The sequence below is a fragment of the Leptodactylus fuscus genome, chromosome 10 (assembly GCF_031893055.1).
Source record: "Leptodactylus fuscus isolate aLepFus1 chromosome 10, aLepFus1.hap2, whole genome shotgun sequence".
NCBI lineage: Eukaryota > Metazoa > Chordata > Amphibia > Anura > Leptodactylidae > Leptodactylus > Leptodactylus fuscus.
In genome coordinates, this window is record NC_134274.1 from 86,408,183 (window position 1) to 86,425,882 (window position 17,700).

The window sequence follows — 17,700 nt, forward strand, 5'->3', positions numbered from 1 at the left end:
GCCATACCAGGCCAAAATTCACACTTTTTCAAAACTTTAGAAGTCTATAAAAAATTAACTGATAAAGAAAAAAATTCAAAACTTTTTATTTGTAATTAACTTAAGTTGTACTTCATAAAAAATAAAAATAAAAAAAATTAAAGACGTCAGGAATATTTTTTTTTACCTATTTGGATCACTTGATATGGAATGACCCTTTCGTCGTCTTCTCTGCGCTGCCATTCGCCTACAATCCTGGTTCTTGTCAGTATGTAAATGAGCTCTCTTGCAGCACTGGGGGCGTCCCCAATGCTGCCAGAGAATTCTCTCCAGTGCCGCCTCCATCTTCTTCAGCAGCGTCATCTTCAGCCTCTTCGTCCGGAGGTGGGTTGTAACTTCTAGCCCTCGGGCAGAGCAGACTGCACATGCCCACAGGCCACGAGGAAATGGCCGCATGCACAGTATTGTAAGCGGCCATTTTCTCGTGGCCTGTGGGCATGTGCAGTTTGCTCTGCCTGAGGTCTAGGAGTCAGAAACCTGCACCAGAAGAAGAGGCTGAAGATGACGCTGCTGAAAAAGAGGAGGCGGCGCTGGAGAGAGATATCTTGCAGCATTGGGGATGCCCCCAGTACTGCCTGAGCGCTGGGGCCCGCCCTCAGTGCTGCAAAAGAACTCATTCATATACCAACAAGAACTGGCACTGTAGGCAAATGGCGGCATGGAGAAGACGGCGAAAGGTAGGAGACCTTTCTTAAGGCTATTCCGACGTGGTACCTAGAAAAAATAGTGTCTGACTGATAGGCTCCCTTTAACTAATTTCCCCCTGATTGGGCATGAATGACCCATTATCAGATGGCCACACGCTGGCTACCAAAATCTACAGTATACGAGCCACCTAAATGCCACATAACGCCACGGTGCAGAGCTAGTTTTCTATGTGGAGTAGCTGTAAGGTGGCAGCAGGAGGTAGGTCCTAGGACACCTCCATGTATAGCATATTCTGAACGTCCCAGGGGCGTCATGGGGGGGGCGGTCACTGATCCGGCCACTCACAAGACACAGGCTAGCTTCACATTTCTCTGTCCATCGTAAATATTGCTGCAAGTCCAATCTTTTAATTTGGCGATTTTGGTCCATTGGGGTCTCTGGGGCTCCATTTGTGTCCACTATTCCTGCAGTTCATTTTTCTGGTCCTGGGGCAACTTAGCCTAAATCACTACCAAGCAAAGCAATGATGGTTACAGATGGGACCGGGTTGATAAGTGAAGGGTCTGGGGTGGAGATTCCACCGGAAAGCTTTGCCGAAGCGCAGACGCGGATGTTTCCATGGCTGCGGTTCGTGAACGGCAGCTGCCCGGGAGATCTGATTGTTGGCGTGTCTGTGGCCTGTGCACGGCTTTAGGTTCTTTGAAGGTGGTCGCCATCTCAGGTACTTCCTTACAGAGAAACAGAATGGACTGTACCAAACAGACACTCCACGGGGGAGGCACAAACCCTAATGATTAGACATGTGGCTATCACATACATAATGAAGAAAAGAACAGAGACCAGCGCCGTCTGTACCCCGTATGGGGTCCTAAATTATGTCCAACAAAAATAGTGCGAAAATTGTTCCTCAACAGGTAGAGATGGCGCTGGCTCTAGCTGACAATGTGATGCTGATGGACGGAAAGTTCTACATCTGCCGGAGGTCTTCTTCTTCATCTTTTTGCGTTTTTCTGTCCTATCAAGAGCCGTACATTTACTTTTCTGTCAATGAGGGCTTGGTTTTTTGCAGGACAGGTTCTAGTTTTTAATGGCGCCATTTCTGCACACATACCTGTAGATCTTATTGGTTAATTTTTATTAACTCTTTCTAGGAGGGAATAGAACAAAAAAAACACACCCAGTAACCCCAAAAGTCTTTTTATGCCTTAAATATTGCGCGTTTGCTGCTTGAATAACATGATAAACCTATAGGGTGGTCACCCCGATACAGGGAGCACCTGCTGTACCCAGAAACAGGACTACTGTGCCGGGGTCTGATACATACACCCCAAAAAGGCTTATGTATAAGAATAGGGTTGTGTGGTGACAACCAGAAGAAGGGTCACTATAGGGGAATATCACACAGGGTAATGGATCATCAGTCACTATACAGGGCGCGGGGTCATCGTATTACAGCCCCGTACAGTGTACCATAGGGTCTAGGAAGTGACGGATCCGTCCCCATAGGTGTCCCGTACATCGGTGTAATATACATGGCGCCCATCGTGTGTCCACATACACCGGTGTAATATACATGGCGGCCATCATGTGTCCCCGTACACCACTGTAATATACATGGCGGCCATCATGTGTCCCCGTACACCGGTGTAATATACATGGCGGCCATCATGTGTCCCCGTACACCACTGTAATATACATGGCGGCCATCATGTGTCCCCGTACACCACTGTAATATACATGGCGGCCATCATGTGTCCCCGTACACCGGTGTAATATACATGGCGGCCATCATGTGTCCCGTACACCGATGTAATATACATGGCGGCCATCATGTGTCCCGTACACCGGTGTAATATACATGGCAGCCATCATGTGTCCCCGTACACCGGTGTAATATACATGGCGGCCATCATGTGTCCCCGTACACCGGTGTAATATACATGGCGGCCATCATGTGTCCCCGTACACCGGTGTAATATACATGGCGGCAATCATGTGTCCCCGTACACCGGTGTAATATACATGGCGGCCATCATGTGTCCCCGTACTCCGGTGTAATATACATGGCGGCCATCATGTGTCCCCGTACACCGGTGTAATATACATGGCGGCCATCATGTGTCCCCGTACTCCGGTGTAATATACATGGCGGCCATCATGTGTCCCCGTACACCGGTGTAATATACATGGCAGCCATCATGTGTCCCCGTACTCCGGTGTAATATACATGGCGGCCATCATGTGTCCCGTACACCGATGTAATATACATGGCGGCCATCATGTGTCCCGTACACCGGTGTAATATACATGGCGGCCATCATGTGTCCCCGTACACCGGTGTAATATACATGGCGGCCATCATGTGTCCCCGTACACCGGTGTAATATACATGGCGGCCATCGTGTGTCCCCGTACACCGGTGTAATATACATGGCGGCCATCATGTGTCCCGTACACCGGTGTAATATACATGGCGGCCATCATGTGTCCCCGTACACCGGTGTAATATACATGGCAGCCATCATGTGTCCCCGTACTCCGGTGTAATATACATGGCGGCCATCATGTGTCCCGTACACCGGTGTAATATACATGGCGGCCATCATGTGTCCCGTACACCGGTGTAATATACATGGCGGCCATCATGTGTCCCCGTACACCGGTGTAATATACATGGCGGCCATCATGTGTCCCCGTACTCCGGTGTAATATACATGGCGGCCATCATGTGTCCCCGTACACCGGTGTAATATACATGGCGGCCATCATGTGTCCCCGTACATCGGTGTAATATACATGGCGGCCATCATGTGTCCCGTACACCGATGTAATATACATGGCGGCCATCATGTGTCCCCGTACACCGGTGTAATATACATGGCGGCAATCATGTGTCCCCGTACACCGGTGTAATATACATGGCGGCCATCATGTGTCCCCGTACTCCGGTGTAATATACATGGCGGCCATCATGTGTCCCCGTACATCGGTGTAATATACATGGCGGCCATCATGTGTCCCGTACACCGATGTAATATACATGGCGGCCATCATGTGTCCCCGTACACCGGTGTAATATACATGGCGGCCATCATGTGTCCCCGTACACCGGTGTAATATACATGGCGGCCATCATGTGTCCCCGTACACCGGTGTAATATACATGGCGGCCATCATGTGTCCCCGTACATCGGTGTAATATACATGGCGGCAATCATGTGTCCCCGTACACCGGTGTAATATACATGGCGGCCATCATGTGTCCCCGTACTCCGGTGTAATATACATGGCGGCCATCATGTGTCCCCGTACATCGGTGTAATATACATGGCGGCCATCATGTGTCCCGTACACCGATGTAATATACATGGCGGCCATCATGTGTCCCCGTACACCGGTGTAATATACATGGCGGCCATCATGTGTCCCCGTACACCGGTGTAATATACATGGCGGCCATCATGTGTCCCCGTACACCGGTGTAATATACATGGCGGCCATCATGTGTCCCCGTACATCGGTGTAATATACATGGCGGCCATCATGTGTCCCGTACACCGATGTAATATACATGGCGGCCATCATGTGTCCCCGTACATCGGTGTAATATACATGGCGGCCATCATGTGTCCCCGTACACCGGTGTAATATACATGGCGGCCATCATGTGTCCCCGTACACCGGTGTAATATACATGGCGGCCATCGTGTGTCCCCGTACACCGGTGTAATATACATGGCGGCCATCATGTGTCCCGTACACCGGTGTAATATACATGGCGGCCATCATGTGTCCCCGTACACCGGTGTAATATACATGGCGGCCATCATGTGTCCCCGTACATCGGTGTAATATACATGGCGGCCATCATGTGTCCCGTACACCGATGTAATATACATGGCGGCCATCATGTGTCCCCGTACACCGATGTAATATACATGGCGGCCATCATGTGTCCCCGTACATCGGTGTAATATACATGGCGGCCATCATGTGTCCCGTACACCGGTGTAATATACATGGCGGCCATCATGTGTCCCCGTACACCGGTGTAATATACATGGCGGCCATCATGTGTCCCCGTACATCGGTGTAATATACATGGCGGCCATCATGTGTCCCGTACACCGATGTAATATACATGGCGGCCATCATGTGTCCCCGTACACCGATGTAATATACATGGCGGCCATCATGTGTCCCCGTACATCGGTGTAATATACATGGCGGCCATCATGTGTCCCGTACACCGGTGTAATATACATGGCGGCCATCATGTGTCCCCGTACACCGGTGTAATATACATGGCGGCCATCATGTGTCCCCGTACACCGGTGTAATATACATGGCGGCCATCATGTGTCCCCGTACACCGGTGTAATATACATGGCGGCCATCATGTGTCCCGTACACCGGTGTAATATACATGGCGGCCATCATGTGTCCCGTACACCGTGTCATGGCTGCTCGGTCTCCGCTGATACAACACTCCATGTCCTGTATGTCTCTCACCCTCCTCCTCTCCTTTCTTGGCCTCCGCTCGGGTCACGTGATGATTTTCTCGGTTTACGGATTTCGAACCTCCCGCTTTAGAGCGCGGCATAGGCCAGTCACGTGATACAGGCAGATAAGTCATGTGATCCAAAGTCTCACAGGTCCTGCCATTCAATGTGGTCATGTGACCGTGACGTCATCCAGGTCCTGCGGCAGAGCTAGAGCCGCCACCACCGGAAGTTGCTTCATTTCCTTCTTAGTAACTTCCTGGCGACGGCTGAGTGGAGAGGACGGGAGACTGATGCGGCGGCCACAGACGGTAACGTCACCCGGTGTTCTGTAATATATATACACAGGAGGAGCAGACTGCAGTGTAATATATATATATACAGGAGGAGCAGACTGCAGTGTAATATATATATATATATACAGGAGGAGCAAACTGTAGTGTAATATATATATATATATATATATATATATATACAGGAGGAGCAGACTGTAGTGTAATATATATATACAGGAGGAGCAGACTGTAGTGTAATATATATATATACAGGAGGAGCAGACTGTAGTGTAATATATATATATACAGGAGGAGCAGACTGTAGTGTAATATATATATATACAGGAGGAGCAGACTATAGTGTAATATATATATATACAGGAGGAGCAGACTGTAGTGTAATATATATATATACAGGAGGAGCAGACTGCAGTGTAATATATATATATACAAAGGAGGAGCAGACTGTAGTGTAATATATATATATATACAGGAGGAGCAGACTGCAGTGTAATATATATATATACAGGAGGAGCAGACTGCAGTGTAATATATATATATATATACAGGAGGAGCAAACTGTAGTGTAATATATATATATATATATATATATATACAGGAGGAGCAGACTGTAGTGTAATATATATATATACAGGAGGAGCAGACTGTAGTGTAATATATATATATACAGGAGGAGCAGACTGTAGTGTAATATATATATATACAGGAGGAGCAGACTGTAGTGTAATATATATATATATACAGGAGGAGCAGACTGTAGTGTAATATATATATATACAGGAGGAGCAGACTGTAGTGTAATATATATATATATACAGGAGGAGCAGACTGCAGTGTAATATATATATATATATACAGGAGGAGCAAACTGTAGTGTAATATATATATATATACAGGAGGAGCAGACTGTAGTGTAATATATATATATACAGGAGGAGCAGACTGTAGTGTAATATATATATATATATACAGGGGGAGCAGACTGTAGTGTAATATATATATATACAGGAGGAGCAGACTGTAGTGTAATATATATACAGGAGGAGCAGACTGTAGTGTAATATATATACAGGAGGAGCAGACTGTAGTGTAATATATATATATACAGGAGGAGCAGACTGTAGTGTAATATATATATATACAGGAGGAGCAGACTGTAGTGTAATATATATATACAGGAGGAGCAGACTGTAGTGTAATATATATATACAGGAGGAGCAGACTGTAGTGTAATATATATATATACAGGAGGAGCAGACTGTAGTGTAATATATATATATACAGGAGGAGCAGACTGTAGTGTAATATATATATATACAGGAGGAGCAGACTGTAGTGTAATATATATATATATATATACAGGAGGAGCAGACTGTAGTGTAATATATATACAGGCCGAGCAGACTGTAGTGTAATATATATATATACAGGAGGAGCAGACTGTAGTGTAATATATATATATATATACAGGAGGAGCAGACTGTAGTGTAATATATATATACAGGAGGAGCAGACTGTAGTGTAATATATATATACAGGAGGAGCAGACTGTAGTGTAATATATATATACAGGAGGAGCAGACTGTAGTGTAATATATATATACAGGAGGAGCAGACTGTAGTGTAATATATATATACAGGAGGAGCAGACTGTAGTGTAATATATATATATATACAGGAGGAGCAGACTGTAGTGTAATATATATATATATATATATATATATATATACAGGAGGAGCAGACTGTAGTGTAATATATATATATATATATATATATATATATATATATATATATACAGGAGGAGCAGACTGTAGTGTAATATATATATATATATATATACAGGAGGAGCAGACTGTAGTGTAATATATATATATACACAGGAGGAGCAGACTGCAGTGTAATATATATATATATACACAGGAGGAGCAGACTGTAGTGTAATATATATATATATACAGGAGGAGCAGACTGTAGTGTAATATATATATACACAGGAGGAGCAGACTGTAGTGTAATATATATATATACAGGAGGAGCAGACTGTAGTGTAATATATATATACAGGAGGAGCAGACTGTAGTGTAATATATATATATATATACAGGAGGAGCAGACTGTAGTGTAATATATATATATATATATATATATATATATATATATACAGGAGGAGCAGACTGTAGTGTAATATATATACAGGAGGAGCAGACTGTAGTGTAATATATATATACAGGAGGAGCAGACTGTAGTGTAATATATATATATACAGGAGGAGCAAACTGTAGTGTAATATATATATATATACAGGAGGAGCAGACTGTAGTGTAATATATATATATATACAGGAGGAGCAGACTGTAGTGTAATATATATATATATATATATATATATATATATATATATATACAGGAGGAGCAGACTGTAGTGTAATATATATATACACAGGAGGAGCAGACTGTAGTGTAATATATATATATATATATATATATATATATATATATATATATATATACAGGAGGAGCAGACTGTAGTGTAATATATATATATACAGGAGGAGCAGACTGTAGTGTAATATATATATACAGGAGGAGCAGACTGTAGTGTAATATATATATATATATATATATATATATATACAGGAGGAGCAGACTGTAGTGTAATATATATATACAGGAGGAGCAGACTGTAGTGTAATATATATATACAGGAGGAGCAGACTGTAGTGTAATATATATATACAGGAGGAGCAGACTGTAGTGTAATATATATATACAGGAGGAGCAGACTGTAGTGTAATATATATATACAGGAGGAGCAGACTGTAGTGTAATATATATATATATACAGGAGGAGCAGACTGTAGTGTAATATATATATACAGGAGGAGCAGACTGTAGTGTAATATATATATATACAGGAGGAGCAGACTGTAGTGTAATATATATATATACAGGAGGAGCAGACTGTAGTGTAATATATATATATATACAGGAGGAGCAGACTGTAGTGTAATATATATATATACAGGAGGAGCAGACTGTAGTGTAATATATATATATATACAGGAGGAGCAGACTGTAGTGTAATATATATATACAGGAGGAGCAGACTGTAGTTTAATATATATATATACAGGAGGAGCACACTGTAGTGTAATATATATATATATATATACAGGAGGAGCAGACTGTAGTGTAATATATATATATACAGGAGGAGCAGACTGTAGTGTAATATATATATATATACAGGAGGAGCAGACTGTAGTGTAATATATATATATTTATACAGGAGGAGCAGACTGTAGTGTAATATATATATATTTATACAGGAGGAGCAGACTGTAGTGTAATATATATATACACAGGAGGAGTAGACTGTAGTGTAATATATATATATATATATATATATACAGGAGGAGCAGACTGTAGTGTAATATATATATACAGGAGGAGCAGACTGTAGTGTAATATATAGAGATATATATATATATATATACAGGAGGAGCAGACTGTAGTGTAATATATATATATATATATATATATACAGGAGGAGCAGACTGTAGTTTAATATATATATATACAGGAGGAGCACACTGTAGTGTAATATATATATATATATATATATACAGGAGGAGCAGACTGTAGTGTAATATATATATATACAGGAGGAGCAGACTGTAGTGTAATATATATATATATATATATATATATATACAGGAGGAGCAGACTGTAGTGTAATATATATATATACAGGAGGAGCAGACTGTAGTGTAATATATATATATATATATATATATATATACAGGAGGAGCAGACTGTAGTGTAATATATATATACAGGAGGAGCAGACTGTAGTGTAATATATATATATACAGGAGGAGCAGACTGTAGTGTAATATATATATATATATACACAGGAGGAGCAGACTGTAGTGTAATATATATATATATATATATATACAGGAGGAGCAGACTGTAGTGTAATATATATATATATATACAGGAGGAGCAGACTGTAGTGTAATATATATATATATATATATACAGGAGGAGCAGACTGTAGTGTAATATATATATATATATACAGGAGGAGCAGACTGTAGTGTAATATATATATATACAGGAGGAGCAGACTGTAGTGTAATATATATATATACAGGAGGAGCAGACTGTAGTGTAATATATATATACACAGGAGGAGCAGACTGTAGTGTAATATATATATATATATATATACAGGAGGAGCAGACTGTAGTGTAATATATATATATATATACAGGAGGAGCAGACTGTAGTGTAATATATATATATACAGGAGGAGCAGACTGTAGTGTAATATATATATATACAGGAGGAGCAGACTGTAGTGTAATATATATATATATATATATACAGGAGGAGCAGACTGTAGTGTAATATATATATATACAGGAGGAGCAGACTGTAGTGTAATATATATATATACAGGAGGAGCAGACTGTAGTGTAATATATAACCCCCCATCTACAAGAATGGGGACCAATATGACCCCAACAACTACAGAGGGATCTGCGTCAGCAGCACATAGCTGGGGAAACTGTTCAACAGCATCATCAATAACAGAATCCTCACCTTCCTCACACAACACGGGGTCCTCAGCAAGAGCCAAGCAGGGTTCATGCCAAACCACCGCACCACAGACCATATCTACACCCTGCACAGCCTCATCAAGACGCACGTCCACAACACCAGAAGAGGCAAGATATTCGCCTGCTTCGTGGACTTTAACAAGGCGTTTGATTCAGTATGGCACCCAGGCCTACTTCTAAAACTCCTAGAGAGCGGAATAGGAGGAAGAACGTACGACGTCATCAAGAGCTCCTACACCGGAAACCAGTGCAGTGTGAAGGTGAATGGGAAAAGGACCGCATACTTCCAACAGGCCCGAGGGGTCAGACAAGGCTGTAGCCTGAGCCCAACGCTCTTCAACATCTATATCAATGAACTGGCTACAGCCCTGGAGGCCTCACCAACCCCAGGCCTCACCCTGAACAATCGAGAGGTGAAGTTCCTGCTATACGCCGATGACCTCCTACTCCTGGCCCCCACCGAGAAAGACCTCCAAGAAAGCCTGTCAGTGCTGGAAAAATTCAGCACCACATGGGCCCTACCCATCAACCAGAAGAAGACCAAAATCATGGTATTCCAGAAGAAGGGCCACAATAAAGCCTCCACCACCTCACAATTCACACTGAACGGCTCCACACTGGAGAAAACCAACAGCTTCACCTACCTGGGGCTGGAGCTCAGCCAATCAGGAAGCTTCAAAGCAGCAATAGAAACCCTGAAAGCAAAAGCCTGCAGAACCTTCTACGCCATCAGAAGACAACTGTACCACCTCAAACCACCGGTGAGGGTCTGGATGAAGATATTTGACGCTGTCATCTCCCCGATCCTTCTCTATGGCAGTGAGGTTTGGGGCCCAGCCACCTACCCAGACCAGTCAAGGTGGGATTCCAGCCCAACAGAGAACTTCCACCTGGAGTTCTGCAAATACCTGCTACATGTCCATCGCAACACCACCAACATAGCCTGCAGGGCAGAGCTAGGCAGACTCCCCCTATGGCTCACCATACAGAAGAGGGCGCTAGCTTTCCAGGCGCACATCCAGGGGAGCAACTCCTACCACCACCAAGCATGGCTAAGCCACCTGAGCAAACCAGACATTCAACAACCAAACAGCAGCCAACCACCAAACCAAAAACTCCAACAGATGATAACCAAGGCCGAAATAAAGGCGACCACAGAGGCAAACAGAGAGCGGTACATTGAAGAATGGAGAAACAAAATAAATAACTCCAAGAAACTCACCGTGTACCAATCTCTACAAAGGGACTACACCATGGCCACCTACCTGGAGAGAATACGCCACCCCAAGCACAGACAGACCCTGAGCCGGTACAGACTGAGCGCCCACAACCTAGAGATAGAGACGGGGCGATACAGACAGACGTACAAGCCACGGGAGAAGAGACTGTGCCAGCACTGTGACCAGGGGGTCCTAGAAGACGAGACCCACTTCCTGCTACACTGCACCAAATACTCAGCTGTGAGGGCCGTCTACTACCAAAGACTCTCTGCCCACATCCCAGACTGGGAGAAGAGGAAACTCTACATCCTACTGGGAGAGGAAGAGGCCACTGTGGAGATCGCTGCCCAATACGTGTCCAGCTGTCACCAAACCAGAGGAAGATGAGACTCCACGGACTGTTATATTTATCCCAATACACCCGCCCCACCCCCACCTCCCCATATAGCGGTCACCAACGAACAGGAAGATGAGACTCCACAGACTGTTATACCCCAAACCAACCGCCCCACCCCACCTCCCCATATAGCGGTCACAAACTAAGAGGAATACAAGACTCCATAGACTGTTATAACCCAAACCCCCATACCCACCACTCACCCACCCGAATCCAACTTCCCCCCCCACACACACACACTTTACTAGCTTTGGCAATGCCAAATATCTATTCGGACGTGCCAATAAAGCTTATTTGATTTGATATACAGGAGGAGCAGACTGCGGTGTACAGTACTAGACCTCTATACAGGAGGAGTAGATAACATAAGAGGTGGAAGTACTGCAAATCCAGATTATAATGCAGCTAAAAAGATGTACAGACACGAAAAACACTCTATAGTGCAGAAAATGTTTCTCACTTAATCCAATTATAATCCAAAAAGAGCAATCAAGATAAGACTTAACTTTTAATGATATAAGTTAAAAGTATAAATATACACAAAAATGTAAAAAAAAATTAAAAAAAGTCGCACATCTGACATGTCACCTCATAGAAAACAATGGAACAACTCCACAACCACGGAATAGTTTACAGTGGACACGACGGTCCCAAGTAAGGTAACCAATCACACTTACCCGACTTCAATCCGTGATAGGAAAGTTCCAACAAGGACCGAAAGGGAAAATTCCAAAAGAGGCCTTTTCATGTGAAAATAGAGTGAAATCTAGAGAATAACGACAGTCCCTATAGGATAGTCTTGGGAAGGGACTAAAATCACCCTAAAACCTAATACAGGGTCACCGCCCTACATAGCCAGTGCCCTGTCCGGAACCTCACCCTAATTCAGGGTCCGTCCCTGATTAACCCTTTCCAACAATTTGTATATGCCAAAGTAAGAAGGGCTAGTAAAACACACAATAGCATCCAAACAAAATAGCATGACCCGACATGAATGTCTCGTGGTATACAATGTATATAACTGCACCCGCTCATCAGGGGGAATAGCAATAAAATGTTCTTTGCCCTATAAAAGCATATAAGCTTACAGTAGAGATCGCGCCTTCACTCAACCACATGTATATGTATCGCTCATTAACATATATCCATACAGAGTGTACATGGATAGTGAAAGGAGGAGATATAGTCACATATAGACCAAATGACTTGTACAGCCGTCTAAACTCATCCAAGTCCAGAAACACCCCGGAGTGCCAGCAAGCAGGTTTTGCCTGGAAGAGACGCATACGCGCTGGCACTCCGGGGTGTTTCTGGACTTGGATGAGTTTAGACGGCTTTTTGGAACTTTCCTATCACAGTTTGAAGTCGGGTAAGTGTGATTGATGACCTTACTTGGGACCGCCGTGTCCACTGTAAACTATTCCGTGGTTGTGGAGTTGTTCCATTGTTTTCTATGAGGTGACATGTCAGATTTGTGACTTTTATATATATTTTTGTATATTTATACTTTTAACTTATATCATTAAACGTTAAGTCTTATATCTTGGCAGCTAAAAAGATCCCTGATACGGAAAAGGAGAGATCTGAGCACAGTTAGGAAAGCTGGGTACTGTGTATGACTAACATCAGCTATAAGGGCAGCACCTTACTGTACCCTCCCCCGCCTAGCATCTACCAGAACACAGGCAGCTAGTCAGATGTGCTCTCTCCTTCCACTCACTGTGAGCTGCCAGATGCTGCAGAGCAGTACCTACATATGTAAAGGCTTTGAAGACAGGCCCACCCCTCCCCCTCCTTCCTGTGCAGACAGGCCCGCCCCTCCCCCTCCTTCCTGTGCAGACAGGCCCGCCCCTCCCCCTCCTTCCTGTGCAGACAGGCCCGCCCCACCCCTCCCCCTCCTTCCTGTGCAGACAGGCCCGTCTCTCCCCCTCCTTCCTGTGCAGACAGGTCCGCCCCTCCCCCTCCTTCCTGTGCAGACAGGCCCGCCCCTCTCCCTCCTTCCTGTGCAGACAGCCCCTCCCCCTCCTTCCTGTGCAGACAGCCCCTCCCCCTCCTTCCTGTGCAGACAGCCCCTCCCCCTCCTTCCTGTGCAGACAGCCCCCCCCCTCCTTCCTGTGCAGACAGCCCCTCCCCTCCTTCCTGTGCAGACAGCCCCTCCCCTCCTTCCTGTGCAGACAGGCCCGCCCCTCCTTCCTGTGCAGACAGCCCCTCCCCCTCCTTCCTGTGCAGACAGGCCCGCCCCTCCTTCCTGTGCAGACAGGCCCGCCCCTCCTTCCTGTGCAGACAGGCCCGCCCCTCCTTCCTGTGCAGACAGGCCCGCCCCTCCCCTCCTTCCTGTGCAGACAGCCCCTCCTTCCTGTGCAGACAGCCCCTCCCCTCCTTCCTGTGCAGACAGCCCCTCCTTCCTGTGCAGACAGCCCCTCCCCTCCTTCCTGTGCAGACAGCCCCTCCCCCTCCTTCCTGTGCAGACAGCCCCTCCCCTCCTTCCTGTGCAGACAGCCCCTCCCCTCCTTCCTGTGCAGACAGCCCCTCTCCCTCCTTCCTGTGCAGACAGGCCTGCCCCCCCTCCTTCCTGTGCAGACAGCCCCTCTCCCTCCTTCCTGTGCAGACAGGCCTGCCCCTCTCCCTCCTTCCTGTGCAGACAGCCCCTCTCCCTCCTTCCTGTGCAGACAGGCCTGCCCCCCCCTCCTTCCTGTGCAGACAGCCCCTCCTTCCTGTGCAGACAGCCCCTCCCCTCCTTCCTGTGCAGACAGCCCCTCCTTCCTGTGCAGACAGCCCCTCCTTCCTGTGCAGACAGCCCCTCCCCTCCTTCCTGTGCAGACAGCCCCTCCCCCTCCTTCCTGTGCAGACAGCCCCTCCCCTCCTTCCTGTGCAGACAGCCCCTCCCCTCCTTCCTGTGCAGACAGCCCCTCTCCCTCCTTCCTGTGCAGACAGGCCTGCCCCCCCCTCCTTCCTGTGCAGACAGCCCCTCTCCCTCCTTCCTGTGCAGACAGGCCTGCCCCTCTCCCTCCTTCCTGTGCAGACAGGCCTGCCCCCCCCTCCTTCCTGTGCAGACAGCCCCTCTCCCTCCTTCCTGTGCAGACAGGCCTGCCCCTCTCCCTCCTTCCTGTGCAGACAGCCCCTCTCCCTCCTTCCTGTGCAGACAGGCCCGCCCCTCCCCCTCCTTCCTGTGCAGACTGCCCCTCCCCCTCCTTCCTGTGCAGACAGCCCCCCCCTCCTTCCTGTGCAGACAGCCCCTCCCCCTCCTTCCTGTGCAGACAGCCCCTCTCCCTCCTTCCTGTGCAGACAGCCCCTCTCCCTCCTTCCTGTGCAGACAGCCCCTCCCCCTCCTTCCTGTGCAGACAGCCCCTCCCCCTCCTTCCTGTGCAGACAGCCCCTCCCCCTCCTTCCTGTGCAGACAGCCCCTCCCCCTCCTTCCTGTGCAGACAGCCCCTCCCCCTCCTTCCCGCTTATTTTCTGCAGCTTGTCGGTCTTTCTTAGGGCTAGATCACACGTAAAAACCTCCTGGCTTATTTTGGTCTTTAAAAAAAAAACGCTTCCTAATTAGTAAGCTGTTTTCTGACCTTGAGGCGTTTTCTGGAGCAGTTTTTGGTAATCGCCAGGCGGTTTCCCCTCCCCTAAAGTGAATGGACTGTAAAAAATCCACTAGGTGCCCCCCATTCACTTCTATTGCTTTCCTCTTCAGAATCCGCCTGAATAAAGGTCATGTCGCTTCTTTTTCCTGCTAGCACTCTCCATAGACCACCATTGTATGGAGGCGGATTTTGAGGCGAAATCTGGCTCATTGCCCCCATGTGAACTAGCCCTTACAATGGCGCACTATGTAACTATGGTAAGTCGCCATAGTGCCCTTAGACAGATGGTAATAAGTGGTGGGATCAGCAGATATTTAGGAGGGCGACCCCTGGCGGCAGCAACTTCACAACCAGTGTTGAGAATTAAGCAATTAGATTTTGATCCAGAGTCACATGATCTATTAATTGTCTGAAGAGTTTGTGACGGTGTAATGTGCATGGACAGTGTTGGTGGAGGGAGTCGGCCCGGCGTGGGGATCGGGTAGTAAATCCTCTGCCACTTTCCTGCAGCCAATCTATAGTTTACATGTTTCTGCTTCCTTCACATGGACATATGACCCCGCTATACTACCCTGGGACTGTGTACTGTGACAGTCACACAGCCATGATATAAAGCCATCTGAACAAGCACTTATAGTTCAGTCAGTCTGTAGCTCCTGACCGTTGGTAGTGATGGCCTGGGGGTGCGATGACCATTGGTAGTGACAGCCTGGGTGGACGGTGGCCACTGGTAGTGACGGCCTGGGTGTGCAGTGACCATTGGTAGTGACGGCCTGGAGGTGCGGTGACCATTGGTAGTGACAGCCTGGGTGGACGGTGGCCATTGGTAGTGACAGCCTGGGTGGACGGTGGCCATTGGTAGTGACAGCCTGGGAGCACGGTGGCCATTGGTAGTGACAGCCTGGGTGGACGGTGGCCATTGGTAGTGACGGCCTGAGAGTGCGGTGGCCATTGGTAGTGACGGCCTGAGAGTGCGGTGGCCATTGGTAGTGACGGCCTGAGAGTGCGGTGGCCATTGGTAGTGATGGCCTGGGAGTGCGGTGACCATTGGTAGTGACGGCCTGGGAGTGCGGTGGCCATTGGTAGTGATGGCCTGGGAGTGCGGTGACCATTGGTAGTGACGGCCTGGGAGTACGGTGGCCATTGGTAGTGACGGCCTGGGTGGACGGTGGCCATTGGTAGTGACGGCCTGGGTGGACGGTGGCCATTGGTAGTGACTGCCTGGGTGTGCAGTGACCATTGGTAGTGACGGCCTGGGAGTGCAGTGACCATTGGTAGTGACGGCCTGGGAGTGCAGTGGCCATTGGTAGTGACGGCCTGGGAGTGCAGTGGCCATTGGTAGTGACGGCCTGAGTGGACGGTGGCCATTGGTAGTGACGGCCTGGGAGTGCGGTGACCATTGATAGTGAAGGCCTGGAGGCTCGGTGACCATTGGGAGTTCGGTGACCATTGGTAGTGACGGCCTGGGAGTGCGGTGGCCATTGGTAGTGACGGCCTGGGTGGACGGTGGCCATTGGTAGTGACTGCCTGGGTGTGCAGTGACCATTGGTAGTGACGGCCTGGGAGTGCAGTGGCCATTGGTAGTGACGACCTGAGTGGACGGTGGCCATTGGTAGTGACGGCCTAGGAGTGCGGTGGCCATTGATAGTGAAGGCCTGGAGGCTCGGTGACCATTGGGAGTTCGGTGACCATTGGTAGTGACGGCCTGGGAGCGCGGTGACCATTGGTAGTGACGGCCTGGGAGCGCGGTGACCATTGGTAGTGACGGCCTGGGAGTGCGGTGACCATTGGTAGTGACGGCCTGGGTGGACGGTGGCCATTGGTAGTGACGGCCTGGGAGTGCAGTGACCATTGGTAGTGACGGCCTGGGTGGACGGTGGCCATTGGTAGTGACGGCCTGAGTGGACGGTGGCCATTGGTAGTGACGGCCTGGGAGTGCAGTGACCATTGGTAGTGACGGCCTGGGAGTGGACGGTGGCCATTGGTAGTGACGGCCTGAGTGGACGGTGGCCATTGGTAGTGACGGCCTGGGAGTGCAGTGACCATTGGTAGTGACAGCCTGGGTGGACGGTGGCCACTGGTAGTGATGGCCTGGGTGTGCAGTGACCATTGGTAGTGACGGCCTGGAGGTGCGGTGACCATTGGTAGTGACAGCCTGGGTGGACGGTGGCCATTGGTAGTGACAGCCTGGGTGGACGGTGGCCATTGGTAGTGACAGCCTGGGAGCACGGTGGCCATTGGTAGTGACAGCCTGGGTGGACGGTGGCCATTGGTAGTGACGGCCTGAGAGTGCGGTGGCCATTGGTAGTGACGGCCTGAGAGTGCGGTGGCCATTGGTAGTGACGGCCTGAGAGTGCGGTGGCCATTGGTAGTGATGGCCTGGGAGTGCGGTGACC

The 17,700-nt window shown here is 47.6% G+C and overlaps 2 protein-coding genes across 4 annotated transcripts in view; one reads left to right on the forward strand and one right to left on the reverse strand.

Moving 5' to 3' along the window:
• The window catches only part of LOC142219344 (uncharacterized), an 80,530-nt gene that overhangs the window by 34,483 nt on the left and 28,347 nt on the right, over window positions 1-17,700 (reverse strand). The window lies entirely within an intron of this gene.
• The window catches only part of LOC142219340 (uncharacterized), a 116,068-nt gene continuing 103,817 nt past the window's right edge, over window positions 5,450-17,700 (forward strand). For all 3 annotated transcript variants that reach the window (XM_075288321.1, XM_075288322.1, XM_075288323.1), the window contains exon 1: window positions 5,450-5,500. The gene's annotated coding sequence lies outside the window, so the exon portion shown is untranslated. The remainder of the gene's footprint in view (window positions 5,501-17,700) is intronic.